At 37.3% G+C, this 20,443-nt stretch overlaps 1 protein-coding gene and 1 long non-coding RNA gene across 5 annotated transcripts in view; one reads left to right on the top strand and one right to left on the bottom strand.

The window, feature by feature from the left end:
• NKAIN3 (sodium/potassium transporting ATPase interacting 3) overlaps nucleotides 1-20,443 on the top strand; it is a 350,285-nt gene that overhangs the window by 73,984 nt on the left and 255,858 nt on the right. The window lies entirely within an intron of this gene.
• Nucleotides 2,830-6,143, bottom strand: LOC135417171 (uncharacterized). The gene is made up of 2 exons (XR_010431954.1): nucleotides 5,576-6,143; nucleotides 2,830-3,040 (listed from the first exon to the last, which is right to left on the bottom strand). It is a non-coding gene; the product is annotated as an uncharacterized LOC135417171 (long non-coding RNA).

Below are 20,443 nucleotides of genomic sequence, written 5' to 3'. Positions count from 1 at the left end.
TTTTTTTCTTCTTTTATACCCTGGCATCATGAAGTTAGAGAATGCAAACTATGGTGAGCCAAATATGGTGGCAGTTCGGGGCCTTCAGGCTGGTCTCTATGAATTTGTGGACTTCTGTCACATGAGAAGGGATAGGTTTTCAAAGTCTAGGACTTGTCAGGGCTGAAGAATTTTGGTTCCAGTCATGAGCAACATGACAGAAGGACTTGCCTGCAGGTGCACTTCCAAGCCCATGGCATGGTCTGGCCTTAGGCAGACTCCTGCCAGGGAGACCTCTCCAAAACTGTTATTCAGCTCTCAGGCTTCAACTTCCCCACTCTATGAGAGAAGGCCTAGAAGTCAGGAGAGCCTCCAGGACAACCAGAGCTACCAGTGAAAGGTTATCAATAAGGTAATTCCATGAAGGCACATCAATTTTCTTTAAATATCATTCTTAATAAAACACATTTTTTACCTGGCTTTTGTGTTAGGTGCAATTTTTGTTTTCATTTTACTTAACAAGGGAAAAGTCCAAGGATTTATTTTGCGTTCCAGAATAAATAGTTGGAAGGTTGAAAATGAAAACGTGAAAATACCATTGGATTTGAATATATGCAAAACTCTAATTTTTTTCTCTTGTATCATTTGTGTACACTGGCATTTAAAGGTTGAGAAAGTTGTTCCCTGAGGATATATTTTGTAATCTCAGATCCATTCAGGAGTATCTAAAATTCAGATTATTCAAAAAGAATAAGGAGAATGAAAGGACGTGTGTGGCATCTTTGACTCTATTCACTTGACTCAACTCTTTTTAAGAAAAACTAATGATATAAAAGAAATCACAATGGGTATATTCAGCCATAATTCATAATGTAAAGTAGAAACTCTTTTGCATTATATGTTAAAGCAAAACAGCATCTATAAAGTGCTAATTGAAAACTGATTTTCATATTAAGAGGTATTCCATCCCAAACAGGGTTTTATATTTGATTTTGTAAAAAACCCATAAAGGCTTTCTTGCCTTTGTCTTTGAGTAGCATAAATTTATTAAAGTTTCTTGGATATGTAGCTTTTTTTTTTTTTTGGTTACTCGTCATGTCATTTTAAAGATTTCAACTCAAATGAAGCATTGTGCTATACAAAATGTCAGTGATTGAATTCTTCCAGAACTTTCTTGTGCTTTCAGTGCTAACAGTCGATTTCTGCAGTGTTTCTCTGCTTGATTTTCTAATGTTGGCTGCTATATGTATTTGCAATCTGGAATCAAAGCTGCCTAAATATTCACATAACACTGCTGATTTCTCCTGGTTTCATATCCAGCCTCAATTGCTCTGCCAGGGACCCTTCCTGGTGAAGCTGAGGATGTTTCACTCCCTGCTTCCTCTCTTCAGCATACAAATGGACCAGAAAGGGTTTGCACAGAGGAACTTGTACAAGGCTTTCCCTTCCCTTCTTCTGAACTGTAAATCACCTGTACATCCCCAGCCCTTCGTCAGGTTCAGACAGAGATGTTTTGATGTGAAAAGCTACTACAAGCTTTCAGGTAGCTCTGCTGTTAAAATTATTACTACCATTAATATTTCCAATAAGATTATCAAAACATCTAACACTTTATTCCATTCAATTCCTGGGGTATTCACGTTTAGAGAGCCTGATAGGGGAAAACCAAAAAAAGGCTATGTAGGAATCTCACCCATCCTTTGTGAATATGACAGTGTAAATAATATAGCTACGTATGACTTGCTGTTTTAATTAGTGGCCTGTTATCACATAGGTAATGAATGGAAAGAATTCTAACCTACCTATTATTGTGTACATTGGGCTGAACATTTCTTTGAAGTCAGCTTAAGATTTTGGCCTTTGAATTTTAAAGAAATAATACCTACTTGGGGCAGTGGTCAATTAAATTGGACTGGTGGTGGTTAGTTAGTTGGCAGATCCTTTGTTTCTAGTGATCTAAACAGGAAGCACATGCTTTGGTTACACTCCCTGGTATTTAGAAGAGAACTTCCGAACTTTCTTCATTAGCTATTGTTTTTATTATGTGCAGTTTTCTACGAGAAAGCAAACAGTGAAAAGAAGATGTTCACAGATACAAATCGCCTCTGCTCCTTTCCATGGCCGTAGGTACCACAGACTCAGAGGTGCCTGAAACTTCAAGAGAACTCTTTTACCAGGATGAAGCACCATCTTTGTTGCCATTTAGAGCTTTTTATAACACCAGTGGGATTCTGTTAAACAGCACCCTCTGATTAACAGTGCAATATCAGGGATGGTTGCCAACTTATTAGCACCAGCTTGACCACAGCTTCACTGCTTGTGTGGGTGAGTTGTAATTTGCATGGAAAGGAAATCAAGAAAGCTGTCATGGGAATAGTAAGGCTCAGTTTTGTGGAACAGTAGAATCACAAGGGATTTTTTCATTGATGCCAAAGTGCCAGTTCTTTTAAGAGTAAGGTGACCAACAGAAGGGTATTTATCATTTCAAAATAGACTTTAGCTGTGCTACTGTATTATAAGTTCCAGTAAAAGTTTAGACTATGTCCTTCTCAACCATCCAGGTTGTGCTAACCCTGGATAAGGAATCCCAAGAGGTTTTGAATACTAGTCACTAATTTTTAATGCAGGTGCATTTTTACACTGACATAGAACATCACAGTTAATTTCTACCTGTGGGTTTTGAATAGAATTAATGGAAAAAAAATCAGGGAAAAAAATTGAGCGGAGATGATGCAGAGCAGAACAAAATGAGCAGAGATGCCTCAAAGAAGTGATGGATGGATTTCAGTAGCAGCAGCTGTGACTGTAGGACCTGGCTGGGGAAGATGGTAGCTGTATGTACAATATGTATATCAATGCCAAAGAACCCTTGTATTGAAAGAGTAAGTCAAGAGAGTAATATCACTTGTAATAAGTGAACACTAAGTACTTAGTATCCATGTGGTAGTCCTGTTCTTTTCTATGGCTTTGACGTTTGTTTCTGGTACTTTGCCATTTCTCAAGAACTTCTGGACAGCTTTCTGGTGACACTGGCTTGCTCAACATTTGAGAGCCCTTGCAGCTAGTTGGGAAAAAAATAGAGATTAAAGAAAAAGTGAAAGGCTTTGAAGCTACTTGGATATCATGTAACTAAAAATATCTATATTTGCACCAGCTATAGTATTTGGCACTCTGTCTGAGCAATGTCTTGAACATTTTAAGAATAATCATACACACTTCAATACTGGGAAACAAAAATAGAAGAGCCAAGTCCAAGCAGACCATGTAAGTCAGTGAAAAAGCCACAGATAGAATTGCTGCCCCTGCTTTCCCTTCTGACTTAGAACACCAGTCACAGCTTCCAGGAAAAGAAGAAAAGCCAGCAAAGAAGAGCTGAACAGCTGAACAGGACTGTCAGTCCTGGTAAAAGTCTGTGGAGGGAGTACAGAAAGGATAAAGGACCATCTCTTACTTAAGCTCGAGGGCTGATACTGTGAAATAGTATTTATATGCTGAGATGTGTGGGTTGCTTCAGTTATAGTGACATGGGACAGTATCAATTAGAGAAAATTTCCATAACATAATTAAGAGATAACACTTTGCTGCTCTCTCTCTCTTTTTGTTTTTTCTTTCACTTGAAGATTCTCCATTGATTTTAATTAAGCTTGTCTTGGACTCATGACCATAATCAATGTGATTTTTTTCCCTAATTTAACAACTAGCTTTGCTCATCAAGACACTTTTCCCAGGTGTAACATGCTCTAGTTAAGAAGTTTCATTTTGAGCTATTCTAGTTCCTAGAATGACTTAAAAATGCCTTCAGAATATAGAGCTAGGGCATGAATGAGTATAATTTTTCCAAATTAGTAAGTGCATATCCTCAATTTGCTGCAAATGCTTTATCTTTCCACAAAAAGCAGATACTTTAAATACTAGGTGCCTAGTGGAAAATACCTGAATAAAGCTTTTTTTTTTTTTTGCATGCCATCTTATTAAAAGAAAGGGGAAAAGGAGCACTTACTAAATGCTTACTTGCAAATTTGTGTAATCATTGCAATTTTTGTCATAGGAATTTGAGCAGTCTACTTATCGTTTCTGGAATCAAGATAAATACTTTTAGTCCAGCACAATATATAGAATAGTCCTGCCAAGGGAACAATTCTGAATTGCTAGTTAAACCAAATTGCATATGCTTAAATGCTGACAAAAAAATGTTTCTTTTATGAGGGATTTTTCAGTTTCCTTTGTAAGGGATTTTTGATTCCTTGTTGATGTTTTTGCTACGACTCAGAACCTGATCCCTATTTCTGTAGAGTCTCATCCTTCCTATAGCAGGAAGTAGCATCTACTTCCTCTGACTTTCAATAGTTTTCTTTGCTTTGTTGCTTGGGGAATTTCAGGCAGTGACCTGTAGTATGGGCTCATGTCCTTCTTGTCTGATTAAATTTAGGTAAGAGACAAAGGATCCACTAGCTGTGCAGATAGTCAACAACTTTGTAACAGAAGGCAGCATACTAATAGAGCCCTTATGCAAGTAATGCTCAGTTCTTTTGACTATGTGGTTATTAATTTCTTCATGGACATTCTCAAGAGCTCTTATCTGCATTATATGTGTCTCACAAATATTATATGATTTCTTCCAACAAAATTTTAGGAGGAGTTATTTTTCAAGTAACCAAGATTTGCATTTTTTTCCCCAGGATTGACATTTCCTTCTGTTGGAAATTTCTTGTTTTTTAAAAAAATAGAACATGTGAGTTTTTTACTTCATTACCAAACATAGGAAGTCTAATTATAAATGGTGATCTTGAAAAATTTAGATTAAGTTACTTCCAAGAATATCCTTTAATTCAGGTACTTTTAAAGTTCTGAATATTGTCTGTAACATTCTATCATAATGCACAATGATTTGAAGTTTCTTATGTTCACAGACTGAGAATTTGAATAAAGTTTCATATGCAAAGTTTAATAGCACCATGAAATAAGAAAGTACAGTGATTCCCATTTCACAGACTGAAGTATCAGACTCTTAGCTAATGGATTTTCACTGCTCTGGGATCTGAGCTGCCATCTCTGCTTGATAATCCACTGTACCATATCCTAAATTTCATCCATTCTTACTTTTAATGCCTAGCTGAAGTGCTTCAGTAAGAAAATCTCACCCTTCAGATAATTAGAGATCTAGATCTACTGCATTGCAATTAGAGATCTAGTTGTACTAGATATAGTGCAGCTTATTCCATTTAAGGTATGAGGTACGAAAATGTAAGTGCAATGTAATATTATGTACCTATTGCCATTGATTGCAGAGGGAGACTATCATCTTCCCTTAGATTTGGCTAATAATACCTGAATTCCATCAGCAATAATCCAAAACCAGCGAGGAAGATTGTGAGGAGCAGAGAGTGACAGGCAGCCATGGGCTGGAGCTATTAGTATGAGACCTTTGCCCTTGTCTTCTAATACAGCTTTTGTGTAGTGTAAATACAAGGAGTCTCTATACCAGCATTGCAAAAAGGATCTGTCTAAATAAGCGAGGAAGAAAATAAATCCTCGTGACCCTGACATACTTCTACAGGCCCCAGAGGCTCTTTGATTAAGTAAAACTGCCACTTACCAGTGCTATCTTTTCACTTTCATTTTCCTCATTAATCTTCAGTACTGCTAACAATAAGACATATTTAATGGGTACGTTAAGTCACTTGTAGCACTTTATCTGTAGATTGCTGGCTCTTGTCCAGCTGCTGTAAAAGTGATTAAAACATGTTGTCATCTCATGGCTGCTCAGTGGCCCGAGACAGTTCAAGCCCTCCGCTAGTGGAGGACCCACATCAGCTAGGCTACAAGGAGTCTTCATCCAATTTCTACCAAGTTAGGAGTCTGATTTTAACAAGAGGAAACAGGTCAGTGGGGCTGCATGCTTCAGCTCCCATGCCTATTTCTGTCCTGTGTCCACGCTGTGCCTGTGAGGAACTCTTTGGTCTTCAAGACTACCAGCCAAGGAACTACCGCAGACTGAATGTTACGTAATTATAATCCTTTGCAAATCAGGAAAAACGTAACTTTTACCTTTTAATAATTAGGAATGATATCTCAGTTAAATTTCACTTTTGTCCCACCGATAGGGAGGGTTTTTTCATTGTTTAGAATCTTCAGGGCTGCCTTCTGGAATGTTCAGCATTCAGTCCCTTACCTGGGGGCTACTGCTATGAAATCAGAGCTTATGAAGGCAAAGCTGGGTATTTGTGTGTCGGATGGATCTTGGCTCCTGGCTCTTAGCAAAATTCCAGTTGAATCAAAACTTTGGAACGGGGAGCCTGGAAGCATAAAGAAGCTCTATTTAAATTGGTGATTTTAGGATTTCCAGATTACCTAATATGAATTCAAGAGCATGGAAACCAAGGGAGCTTTCAAAGAGTCTTGGCCATCTTAACAAAAAGGAAAGGCTTGCTCAACTAGATGAGTTAAAATTTCTGGTTCGTAGTTTTCATGATGAGAACCTGAGGATCTGGTGCTGAGCAGCTTTACTGTAATTGCCTGTTCATCAGCTTCTGAACTAGATGTAAAGTGGCCAAGGAATGGCCTTTTTTACCATGATTTTGATGTTAAATTTAAGTTCACTTAATTTTATTCTTCCTTGGCTCTCATAAGTGCAGTAATAGTTTTGTTTCTGCTTTGAGTTTTATAATTTTTCTCCCGCATTCAGCTAAGGGAGAGTGTGCAGGGGAGTAATAGTTGTTCAGGTGGAAGAAAAATATGTATGAACTGTCTGAATACTGAAAGTATTAATTAAGAATATGCATTATAAATGCACTTTTTTTCTAGAAGCCCATAAAATTGGTTGGCTGAAGCAAATTATTTTCTTCTTTGCAGTGGGAGTTATGAAGCAATGTAGATTTTAGTGCTCAATGTACTGTAGGATTAATTATAGTCCTAAACCCATCAGACTTTCAGGAAACAGAACCTGATCCTTGAAAAGAATGAATGGCTCCAAAGAGAGAGTGCAATTTGAGTATGCTGCTAAGAGGCTGAATAAGATGGGCTTAGTCTCCCAGTATCTCAAAGGATTAGGCTCCTTATTCTTATTAAGGATATGCATCTTGAAAGACTGAATGTGAACTGAGATCTGGCATAGTTGGGAGCAGGTAATATATTCAGAAGTCTGTTCAAAGGCATAAAGCTTAGTTTAAAAATAATGTAGATAAAATTTTATTAATAATGAAAAAGTTGAAACATAATGTTTGCAGAAACCTTTTGGTATATTAAGTTAAAAATGTTATTTTCCTTTTTGTTATTTTTGAGCCTCTTGATTATGCAAAGGAAAGCACCAGTGTATTATATTCATTGAACCATTAAATGGAGTCCAGCAAGTGACTAAAATTAATAGGTCAACATGAAACATGGGTGGATGCAGAGGAAAAAGCCCAGGGTAACTAGCTGTCAAAATGCTGCATCTGTTAGTCAAGGTGAGTGGTGTAGCCCAATTTTTTTTATAATAGTCTTCCTATTTGGGCTTTATTATATTTCATGTGTGCTTGTAGTCTTTAAAGTGTTAGATGAGGATTAAATGGGAAATATGTAACTATTCTTTGTAATGATATACCATGGAATATTTTCTAGTTAGCTCCCAAAAAAACTGATTTCATATTCAGTGATGGTATTTTCTTGAACTAACAGGTAAGGCATAACAGGTAAGCTATGTTTGCATTAAAGACCTACACAGAGGTTTGCCAGCTTGAAAGCTGTAGAAGAGATTGTAGAGCCAAAGGAAATATACAGAAGAAGAAAATGAAACAGCTGAATGTGAGCTGCACTTGGTAGAACTGAGCAAAATGAAATAGTGTGATCACAGCTCCCAAAAATATCTGAATAGACTGATGCTTTGGCAAATGAGAAATAGGTAACATAAGGCTGTAGGGTGTGGTGGGTTGCTGCTTACCTCAGTTATATATTTTTTTCTGAAAATGGTGAAGCTCCTGGGTTTTTAACCCATTTGCTGCTAAATTAGTGGCAGATATGTCTGTTGTATTGCACCACACTGTGCTCTTGAATCCTAGTGGCCACTGCTTTTTGGTGAAATACTATTGGAACATCTGCAGAACAACAGGGAGCAGGCTGGACCCATAGTGAACAGACCAGATTTTGCTGCAGGTTCTGATCCTTATTGGTATGTATTTTGGAGTCCTAGATCACTTACCTTTCTCATTTGTGGCAGTAGACAGCTTTCCTATTTCTGTTATACCTTGTTGTGGCTAAGCCTTACATACGTGATGTCAGTAACTCCTTTACATTCCAGGGACTTCAATTAAATTTTAGTATGAATAATACATATATTTTGAATTAAAATGAAAGAGCACTGGAGAGATACTGACTGTTTTTATATCGTGTTCTAAGTTGGCAAGCTGAGACGGCACTAAATTGTAAAAAGCCTGACATAGTTTAATCCTTTAGTAACAAAAGAAGGCACACAACTCCATATCTGACTTTAACTGAATTCAAATGACAAGACTGGATTCTCATCACAGTTAAGCAAGTATGAGTCTGAAATAACTTTCCTGACAGTGTAATTGTGGATTTTCACCAGTGTAATGGAGAATTGAATATGGATTTTCAATTTAAATCCTTTTGCCTCGTACTTAAATTTAAAAGTAATTTACCTGAGCCTTTCACTATACAAGTTCTTAAGTCTGGATAGCTCTTGCTAAGTGCATGATCCTTTTGAGTGACAGCAGGAATACTATCAGGAAACTAGGCAAGGATGCTCATCAAGTTTAGAGATATGGTTAGCACTGACATATGTTGAAGCCTTCTTTTAACACTGCTGCAGTACACCATGACACCTTTTGAGCTGCCACAATATTCCTTCTTAGTGCAGTGAACTGCCTTTGTTTCAGATCATGTATATTGCCTTCCATAACAAACCACAGATTGTTGGTGTTAACAGGGAGGATGGTAGTGGATTGGTTATTGGTTTGACCTAATTAACTCCATGAGGTTAAACAACAGTCAGTGGTAGAAATAGATCACAAGTCTGTCTTTATTGAAGAAAGTAATTGGATTCAGATCCTGTAAAATGGTGTTTTGCTCCTGCTGTGTATTTCCCATATTTTTAAGGAACTTATTCAAATTCATCATAGGACCCACTGTGGTCCCTCCCAACCTTACCCATTCTGTGATTCTGTCATTCTGTAACCTGAGATGCCACACTGCACTGCTGGTAGGAGGTGGATATGTATCTTTTGAGTCACAACTACTGAACCCTTCCCTTTGACCTAGAGGGATTTTATAACTGCAGAAATGACCTCCTAGCATACAAGAGGAAGGATGTGATTCTTTGAGGTACAGAGCTGTGCAGAGCTGCACGTGGCCTTACCTTTTGCATGGTGTGGTGTGCCAGCTTGATGTGGGCCCATTGCTAAACCCTGCAGCTGTGCAGGAGAAACAAGATTGGATTTCTTTCAGGAAATTCACCCCCTTCACAGGTTGGAGTATTTCACTTCTGAGGAAACAGGAAGATCTCAGTGTGGCTGTGGAGCCGCCATAGCTCAGATAATCCTGATGGGATGAGTCTGTAGGCATAACAATAAACCTGTTTTTTTAGGTGCTTCATGCATACATGTATATATGTTTATATACATACAATCCTTATGCTAAGGATACTTATATTAATGTTCTTTAACAACCGTTAAGGAGCTCAGAGAAGGCTTACCCACAGCTTATCTACAACCTGGCTAAATGAGTTTGACGCTTATTTTCAGGCATATTTTCACTTATCTTCAACATCTCTTTTCTTCTCCACCTAATAATTCCTGTCTTTAAAAATCACCTAGGAAGGTACAATACTATCACTTTATCAGTTTAGCTCAGCTGAAATCCAGTGTACTCTACACAGGAACAAAAATCTAACAGAGCTTATCCTTTCAGGTATGCATTAGTCCCAGAACAGACTTAATGAAGTAAGGATTCATTAGAAAAAGGTGAGGTAGTTAGGAATGGAATTATGTGTGCCTTGCAGAGGAAGTTTCCTCATTTTCTTTTTACAGGTGCAGTATTGGTAAAGAAATAAAATAATTTCTAACTGGGAACATTATACTTCTCTGAAAAATAATAAATATGTGGATTATATTGCTATACAATCTGTGCTTTATTAAGGGTAAAAATAATACTGTGTAATTGTGTAGTTAATTTTTAATAGAAACCATAAAATTATTTGTAGAAGTGACTGTGTTTTGAAGGAATGGAAAGTTAAGGATAGAGAGTTTGAAGACCTGAATTTTAGGAGTGTGGAGCATTTAGTTCCACTTGAAGTTGTGCTGAGTTGTAAATGCTCAGCACCTGTGAAACTCAAACTTGTCCAGCCATCCTGAGAGTAGAATTCAGATCCCTTCATCCTCCTGTCTATCTCAGCTCCTTAGTCTACATGTATGTTCCAATATATATTAAATTACTGAAATAATAATTACAAATCCATATGGTAATTAGTTTTAGTTCTCTTTGATGTGGATTTTGCAGAATTATGGGTAGGTGCCAAGTGTCTTGGGAGGTCATGGGTGAACTTGTGGGGCTGTCACCATGGCAACACTGATGGATGCAGAATTTCCAAGTAATGAATTTACAAAGGAGAGGGAAAAAGAGGACTCTTGTGCATTATTCAGGCTGTCAATATCTGTTCAAAAGCAGAGAATACAGATGGAATGCTTCTTAATAAAGTTATTATTGCATTGTCTCAGCATAATAATGACATACTAAAAACTGTTGATGAGCTGCTGAAAGCTAGAAGTAAAGTCAAAGCAGTGGGTATATAACACTGCCATATCCTCATTTTCTTTGCAGATAAAATGCTATTTTATCTGTCCTGTGGCTGTGCAGCTAAAGAAAGTAATATTGTAGAAGTGTTAGGTTTGTGATTTTGATCACTTGTATTTTGATAGTGAGCAAGTGGCCAAGTCTTTAAGTGGCCACTTATTTCGTGCTGTGATGGTTGACCACGTTTAGAGACAGGCAAGAACTTCTTGACAAAGTCTTGGTCTTCAAAGGCACCAGTTTCCTGAAGCCCAAATATTTACATGCATTTATAAACTTTCAGTAAAATGCAAGCATGACCATTCTGAGTTTTCTAATTTCCAGGGAAGTGTGCTAGATGTATTACCTCAGAGACACTGATTTCAAGCCTTTTAGCCTCCTGACTGTGGGCTGGGAGGTGGGAGTCTGGGAGAGCCTGAACTCCAGGGAGGGCTCCTGTAGATTCCGCTCTGGCTTTGGAGCAGGAAGCTCAAAATCCCACCCCTACCTCCCACTACAGGGGTCTCAGGGCTCCCGGTTTACTGATGGTGCAACTCTGAAGCTGGAGGACTTAAGATAACAGTAATCCTGTCTGGGGTCATAGTTCCCAGACCCGCTGTGTTCCTACACAATTGGTCCAGGGTGCTGCAAAATCTAGCAGTCTTCCCTTTTATTCAGATATTTTGGTTTGCTCAGAATAATTTTTTTTCTACGCCTCTGAGGAGTTTCCATTTTGTGTCACATTGTATCATGGTTCTGCATGGAGATCTCCCATTTTCCCCCAAGCAAGGTGTCTTTTTTCTCCCTTCTGCACTGTTTGCTCTGAGGGAACAGGAGAGTGCAAGGAAAAGAGGAGAACAATAGCTTCATATTTATAAGTGGGGAAATCCCATATCACAGTGAAATGCATCTCTAAAGAAAAATAAAACAAGGAAATGGGCAAGTAGGGTAGAAGCTCCCATTTACTAGCTTCAGATTTGGAGTTTCCCTGTGCTGAAGAAAATGTGCAAGCCTCAGCCATAAAGTATAAGGACAAATTCACTGCAGAACACATGCTGATATCTTCCTTATTTTATTTATTCATATAAGGCTGCACTTTTTTTACTGTAAATCTAAATGGTGACCATAAGGTTTTCTTTGTTGTTCTGCTTCTGATATTTTAGATTTCACTCTTTTGTGCTGAGTTCCCTTTATATCTCTATAGACCAACCAAGAATTGTTTATCTGAGATCCCTTCTTACAAAGATAATGTGCAGTTTTAAAGTGCACTGTATTTAGAGATATTTGGACCAGTGATTGTCTACACATTAAAGGCATAAGAGAAGAAAATGAAGAGATAAACACTGCAGGAGGTATATAAATGGATACTTAAAGGCTTTAAAATGGTTCTTCTTGCTTTCATATTTGTATGTCTTAGTACTTTTCTAACATACAGCTGGCAAAATGATTGTCACAGAATGTTTTGCCAAGAGTTAAATTAATTTAACCCTCTGACCAAGCCTCCTAAAGTAGTAAACATCAAGTCTTCCAGAAAACATATTTGGCAGGGCACAGACTTTATTGTTTGTTTTTACTTTTGTGCAGAAAGCTGTCACTTCCTTATTTGCCCTTCTGTCTGTCATACATTCTCTGAAATTTAACTGATATAAAGCTAATGGTGCAGGACTTTTTGCTTCAGTAAAACCTTGGGAGTACCAAATATGCTCTAATGCTCTGATTCTGGATATAATGTGTGTCCTTCTGTGACCCAGGATGTGTGTATGTTGGTGATAATGTCACTGTTAGTTTCATCTACTTTGTGGGAAAGCAAACTGTTAGTCTTTGAGATGAATGCTATAGAGACTTGGATGTTAAAAAGAATGCCACGTGAGTTTAGGGAATCATAAATAGGATAAGAAGGGATTTCAAAGTACCATTCACTTTGTCTCTTGAATATGATACAGAACCCAATAAACTTATTCTGTTTTTGATAGGTATTTGCTTAGTGTGCTCTGGAGCTATCCAAAGGTGGATTCTATAAGGCTTTCATAAAATCTGCTTCATTGTTTGACTGTGCTTGCCACTGGAAAGTTGCATTTTCCCCTCAATTATTTTCTGCTTGTCCCCTGCTGGTTTTTAGTCCATTACTTCTCTTTCCATTCTCAAGCACAGAAGGGAGATCAAAACGTCGCCTTTATTTTTGCAACTACCCTTTATTTATTTGAAGAATGTTATCCTGTCTGCCTTCAGTCTTAACTGAGTCCTGATTTTTCTCAATCTTTTGATCAAGTTTTCTAGATTTGACCAATCTTGCTGTTTGCTTCTTACTACCTTTTGGTAGGTCCACATCTTGCCTGAAGTACCATGCTCAAAATTGTGCGGCACTGCAGAATGGGTTTTACCTATGCACAGGTGAGCAGGAGATTGATTAACTTTATGTATCTCACAGATGCTAGTCCTCATTTGTACATTCCAGGTGAGGTGAAACTGTTGGCAGCAGGGGAAGGGAAAGAGTAGTTCTTAAAGGCCAAATGTCTTTCCCTGTTCTTAAATGAATGATCCATCAGACAGCATCGGGCTAATCGCATGAGTAAGACGTGCAGCATTCTGACTTCAATAAATGCTATCACTTTATGTCATCTCAACACTTTAAAATACATGGAGAGAGTTTGAATGTATTTTTCTATCTGATTTTATTTTAATATAGTTTCGCATCTGGCTAAGTAGAGATAAGTATGCTGGTTATTTCAAAGTTTACAAAGTTGCTAGGTCATTATTTTGCATCCAGGGTTTCAGAGTAGTCATCATAACATCAGTGTTCTAACAAAGTGGAATATGCAACTGTAACCCATGGAGAATTGTATTAGCATTTCTGCATTGCTAATTCTAACAATGGTAACATACTTCAGTCTGATAAGAATATCATTAGTGCAGCACGAGCCTGTGTCCTAGTTTCACGTTGCTTTAATATTAATGGCAACATGCCTGAGACTAGACCACATCTAAATGTCACTAGAATTGGTGGGTGGACCAAGATGAGAATAAATTATTCACATACAAACAAGCTCATTAATGATTTTATGTAAGACTTTTAAGTTTTGGGAACGGCACTTGCATACCTGACAAGAAACACTAAATATGTCTGTCAGGAGAAAGCTGCAATACTGCTAATTTTTTGGCTAATCTATGGGAGTAAGAGATGTCTATTTAGCTTTCTTATGTAAAGACATTATTTAAATCTAATCTCAGATGGTAAATATCAAAGATATTTTAAACAAAACAGTGTTTTTTTCATTAATTCAGGGAAAGGTCACCTATAAATATTTCATTAGCCAAATTCATTAATTTCAATTACACATAGATTGTATCTAATCCAATCACTCTTCATCTCAGCTACAATTAAAATATAAAATGTACAGAATCCACTCTGGATTATTCAAAGACAACAATTAATAAAGTAATATTTCAAATGAATTTTACAACGTTGCTGTTTATATGAAATACATTGAAATTACTAAGAACAGGTCAATTTAATTCCTGTTCAACCTTGCTAGTCTTGTAAAAATATGTTTGGCCTGAATATAAAATATTGCTGAGGTTTTTTCCCAGTTTCCTTTGATGTAATGATACACAATATGCAAAGAGAAAAGCAAAAGAATGATGCAAAGATTTTCTGTGCTAGAAATTCTAACAGAGAAGAGGAGAAATACTGAAGGCCTGTGAATGAAAGACATGACAGACTTCTTTCTTGTACACCTCCCAGCCCGCTCTAACAGTATTTTTGTCTGAATGAGTTATTAGTTTCTTCCTGAGTTCCCTTCATCTGAGTGACACACTGCATGTATAAGATATCAGGGTAGTGAATCAAAGTGTAGAATTAGCCTATTGAAATTATGCCTCTGTGTTCAGTTTTTCTTTTTCGTGTTCAGATCTTGTGTTTAGATTTTCTCAGCCTGACTGTCACGTGTAGCTGTCAGTGAACTGACACCATTGCCTGGATAAGTGTTTTAATTAACTCTGTGTCCCAGAGAGTGAAAATTTTGAATATTACAGTTTTGAGAGGGCCTGCTTTGGACTGCAGGTATATCCCCAAAGTTCTCAGCTTTAGAGCTGGGGGAGGCTGTTCTAGAAGCCATCTCTACTATTTTAAACAGAAAAGAGGTTATGAATTTTCAGAGATATTAAATGTATTACATATTTAATTCGTATATTGCTCAAAGCTGTATTACACAATTGGTGGGATTATGAAAAGCATGATGGAAAATGCACTGAAGTCAATGGGAATCTCTCTATTGATTTAAGATCAGACCTTTAAAAAGAACACTCTGTTCTGTCAAGTAGGAAACATCGGCCTCACTCTCTGAAACACGAGTTATGGTGGTACTGTAGCTCTGGGATCTGGTCCTCAAGATAATGGAACTGATGTGCTGCTGCGTCATAAACCCAGATTTTATAAAATCTCCTTGCTCCATGAGCATGTCATGGCACTGATTCCTGAGAGGAATAAGACATATATAATTACGGGTGCTCTGTGTGTGAATAGCATTAGGCTTCCACTTCTAAGATGACTCTAGTACTGATTTTCATCTAATGTGCAGATGTACTCCTCAGAGAAGATGAACCTCGGTTTTCTGTGCCAGCATTGTAAGGGATGAAGCAGACACCAGTGGTGTAAAGGTTTCCTGCTCTTTCAGGGAACTCTCAGTGCTCCAGACGGCACTGATGGTGTCTGCAAATTAAGTGGGTGAAAGAGGGTTGGGATGAGCTCTGCATTTAGCCAGTTGGATTTGAGTTTCAGAAAGGAACCAGCTGGACTTTCAACTTGTCATACAGTTGTTAGGAAGGCCCTCTGATACTTTCATTCCCACCTTTATTCTGATGTTTTTCAGTTGCTTTTTAAAATGAAGCCTTCATTGTCTTGTCAGCAGTGAGCTTTGATAGAAGCATTTAGGTTTGCCAGCAGTACGGTCTGTAAAGACCTGTTGGATAGGACTTCTTTTATTCCTGCACCCTGTATTGCAAATGTCTTCCTATATTCAATGACTTGTCTTGCTATGTTCAGAAATATCTGTAGAGAAATGAAAGCAGTTCCAGGAGTCTCCTCTAGCTTAATGTATTCCTTAGTTATTCATACATAACTGAATAAAGATAGTCACAAATGTGTGTGCTGATTATGTCGATAATTTCTCATTAGAATGTTGATATTTCAATCTTTCTGAATTAGAAAAAGGGCCAGGAGTGATGCAAAGGAGAAATAAAAATCATAATTGTCAGTTAAGCCACATAACTACCTTAAGAACTATATACTGGTATTGCACAAATCTCGATTCAGCCAGCAAAGTGTAAAAAATAAACACGTAGTATGCCATGAGGAGTAAATCAAATTAAAAAAAAATCAGGTTTAATGTTTCAGAATGAGATTAGCACAGGGAAGAAGACTTTTAAATGTGATTATAAGCTAGCTGTTATGGGTTATTTACTTGATTTGGGATGTTGAGAAGAATGATATTAATCTTTAATATAATTTAGATGTTGGGGAGGAAGTTGAAATAGTTATGGCACTAAAAGTGTAGGAAAAAAGGCTTTATCCAATATCTAAAATCTAAAGTCATTCTTGGTGTAGGTTAAAACCCCTAAAAGTATTTTTATAAAATATTTGCATAAAAGGAGATCGAGCTGAAAGGCACTGAAAAGTGTGATGAAGTCTCAATTACATGTCTTAGGTCTGGAAGTCTGATATCTACACAGTATATTTATCTTCAAATGAAAACTAGCATAATGTTTACCCTGAGTAGAAGCATCAACACTTGATATAATTGGAACTGATAACCAGTTAGAAGCACAGATTTAAGACTGATTATTTTATGCTGAAAGATTATTCCACTGATGACCTTGATAAGAAAATCCTATTTCCTTCACTTGTTGATGATTTGTTTCTTATGTAGTTGAAGACTTAGCTCCAGACAGCAAAAGCTTGACCCTACCCAAACATAGATGAATATTTGTTGAAAACCTGACCATGATTCATGAACTGATTGAATCTTACTTTAAAGACCTGGAATTCTGGTCAGGCCTGTGATATCTCAGATTACACAACTAAGGTGAATACAGTTTATCTGCAGTTGTTTATATGAATTTTTTCTCTGCTGAGTGCAGTCTTTGTCTGTATAATTTACTTATGTAATGGACAATTACTCTTTTGAAAGCACTTACAGATAAAAAAAGGACAGACTAACTGACAGAAATATCATTTGAGCTTTTTTTTTTACAGACTAATACCACATCCATCTCAGTAGATTGCTCTCTCCAAGTCATTATCAAAATCCAACATATTTAGTTCTTAATCTAGGGTACATCTTCACCTGAACATAGAAAGGTTTGAGTTTATTGGTTTTGATAAAATATTGGCATAATAAGTAGATATGCCTCCTTCTTTCCCAGCTAAAGGGCCCAATAAAAAGCATGAAGGTGAGACTGTTGAGTACAAGAATAAACACTGACAGAGAGTTGTTGGCATTATCCATCTGAGAGATCCACACATTTTTAAGGTGCTAGTCTTTGTTTAAGAATGCTTAAGCTTATGTAGTGAACACTCTGGTTCACAGAATAAGTTAGTAATTTCAAAACAGTAGTTTAACTACAATTGCCAAATTGATGTGAGAGACAGATCAAGAGAAAAATACAACAAATTTATCTAGTCAGGGATGCTAATTTAATTATGTATGGACTTGAGCCGGGATGTTCAGTCTGTTCTCAATACTGAATAACACTTTTACATATAAGGCGCTGTTACAGTTTCACTGTGACACAGTTCTCACCTGCAGATTAGAACACTCTTGCGGAAAGAGTCTATTTTAGTGGGCAGAATGGGGAGTTCACTGTGCTACTTGTAAATTTAACAGATTTTTCTGTTCTGGGTACTGTTTTGAGTCAATGTCCACCAGTATGTTTCTGACAGCAGGAGCCAACGAAGGGTCTCTAAAAGGTGTAGTGAAGAACTATGTGCAGTAAGGAATTGCATTATTTTGAGAGGGACTGTTGTGGGTTACATGTCAGGAAGAACCTACATGTACAGGTCATGCCCAGTTCAATGGTGAGATACAGATCCTATCAGGCTGAGGAGGTTTCAGTCACATTTCTGATGAGTAACCACTGCAGGTTCTAGGGTGTTGCTTAGACAGGTGATAGCCTTTGAGCAGTGGTCTTTTGAAGGGATGCAGAAGGAAGACTGAGGAATGCCCTTCTGCATAGCTGTGCAACAAGTATTGTCATTGGATCTGAAATAAATCAGTGATACGTGCTCAGGAGGAGGGATCTGCAACTTGCAGTTGCAGACCTTGAATGTGTGTACTAAGGCTGAAAGCAGAAATAGCCTGGAGAGAGGAATGATGTTTTTGTAGTTTTGATCAGCACGATTTTTTCTGGTCTGCACTGCAAAATTTTGCTGGCTTAAGAAGCTGCAGGGTTAGGTCATTATTTGTGCAGTATAATGGCTAATATTCTGCACTACTGTTCATGACAAATTTTATACACTCTACAGATAGTAAAAGGTATCTCCTTATTCAAAGTCCTGGTTAAGCAAGAACGTATTTCCACTATTCCACTGTGCTAATGAAAATGTTTTATTCTGTGCTTTCTCAGTGGACAAACTAAGGATTTTTCTTTGAAGTTTGGCTGAGTGGTCAGCACTCTGTGTAACTTTTGCTCATCACCAACACCTGAGGTCTCTTCAATAGCCAACAGGACTAATGTTTGTCATAGATTTCCTCACTCTATCTTCAGTGAATGAAGCAAGAGGTCACCATTGTATTTCAGCTGTTTTACTGACTGTGGTGATTGACACTTGCTAATTTGGATTTTTGATTATGTCCCTTAAAAGGTATACACTCTGTATGTGTCAGACTAGGTGATCTCAAAGCAGTATCCTCTGTTCTAGGAAGAAAAAGTAGTAAGATCTTTTACTTTTCATAACTATTCAGAAAATTCTTGCCCAAATTCCAGTCACATTCCTAGTCTAGGTGAGTTTTGTCTTCTCAGCCTTTGGTTGTACCACCACAGGTGCTGTCATTAAGCACAACTGTCATCTTGCAGTGTTACAAGCTCTAAACCTGAAGGGACAAGACAAGACCTTGCAGCTGGTACAAAATTTCACGGAAATCAACAGCAGACAACAGGAAAAGGGCTTGATTAGCTCATACTAACTTATTCTGCAGAGGAGATGTGTTGTAGTGATCTTTACTAGTTGGCAATTGCTAAGCATTGAGGGCGGCATGACCATCTGTCCCATTGCCATGGTCCAGCCAAGATATGATGAAAATGTGAGCAACATGAGTCATGTCAAGAGTCATCCATGTTACAGTGGCAAATCCTGTGTTTCTAGGAAAGATGAAAACCATTATTTGCTACTATAGGGGAAATGAGTTTCAGGAAAGAAAACAGGATTGAGTAAATGAAGGGCTGGGTATCTGAAAGGATAACCAAAAAGACTGTATTGTGCCTGCTCTTTCTCATGACCACGGCAGTTTCATTTGGTGCAGTCTGAGCAAGGAAATTTTAGAACTTTTCTTTCTCTGTTTCAAAATCCTCACACTCTCATTATCACTTCAGAGAAGTTCTGTACTTTTATTCCTCTTGTGAAGAAACCAGTATTAAAATGAAGAGAAATGCTCCCCAATTTATATTTTCTAATGTCATATCTAAAATACTCCATAGATTTTGAATAAAAACACTATTGTCTATGTCAAAGTTGTTACAAAAGCAAAAACTGTCATGTTGCTGGTGTTGAAAGTCTACTCCTGAGATCTTGTTAGTAATTTCTAAATAACTATGTAAATAATGATTAAATTTTTATATATGACTGAATACCTGAAAATAAATATATATTTCTGATTTTTAAATATATCTGTAGGTACATTGGACGGTGTTTGTTGGAGAACATAATATATTGTACTTGGATGCAAGTACAGTCAGATTTACTGTCTTGTCGGTACTACTTTGGGGAAGGGTTTCAGATGTGTTTTCAGCTGACCTCACCAAGTCGTAATTTTTTTCTATACTATTTGATAAATGCAAGACAAGAATTAAAACACGTGGGACCACTGGCAGTAACAGCAGCAGTCCCTTTTTTTTAACTTGTATCAGTCAGGGAATTTGTGCTAGAGTGAGAATTAGGAAAGTGAAATCATAGGAATTTGTATATAATATAAAACAAACAGCAATAGAAAAATCAACAAAACAAAATCAAAATTATTTGTTTTACTAGGCAGAAATTTATTCAGGATAAATATAAACTTCTCTAGTGGTGACTCAGGTTGATATTAGGTGATAATACAAACATGTGCTGACCGGTTAGAGAAAGTCAGTAGCAGCAGCAACAGCAGTGGTAGTCTCCATAGTGACAGAAGAGCTTACAACAGACCATCTATGTAAAAGGGTAAATAATGCTTTTTGTTGCTTTTAAAAGAAAGGACTGTCTCTATAACAGTTTGGACAGTTTGAATATCTGTTTATTTACCTTTGGAGAAATAAGAATGCAGGACATCAGTACTCTTACATCTTCTTTTTCTTTCCTTTCTTACATTCCCTCCCCCTCATCCACATTTTTTCTCAAGTCCCTATCTGGCAGCCTTTTTAATGCATTTGTAAAGCACACTTCACTGTTAGGTTTCAGATAATCAATTGAAAGACTTGAAAGGGTTTCTAATTAGGGGAGAAAGTTTTCTCT

Source organism: Pseudopipra pipra, chromosome 1, assembly GCF_036250125.1.
Source record: "Pseudopipra pipra isolate bDixPip1 chromosome 1, bDixPip1.hap1, whole genome shotgun sequence".
In the NCBI taxonomy this organism is placed as follows: domain Eukaryota; kingdom Metazoa; phylum Chordata; class Aves; order Passeriformes; family Pipridae; genus Pseudopipra; species Pseudopipra pipra.
This window is presented reverse-complemented; position numbering and strand designations above follow the sequence as displayed.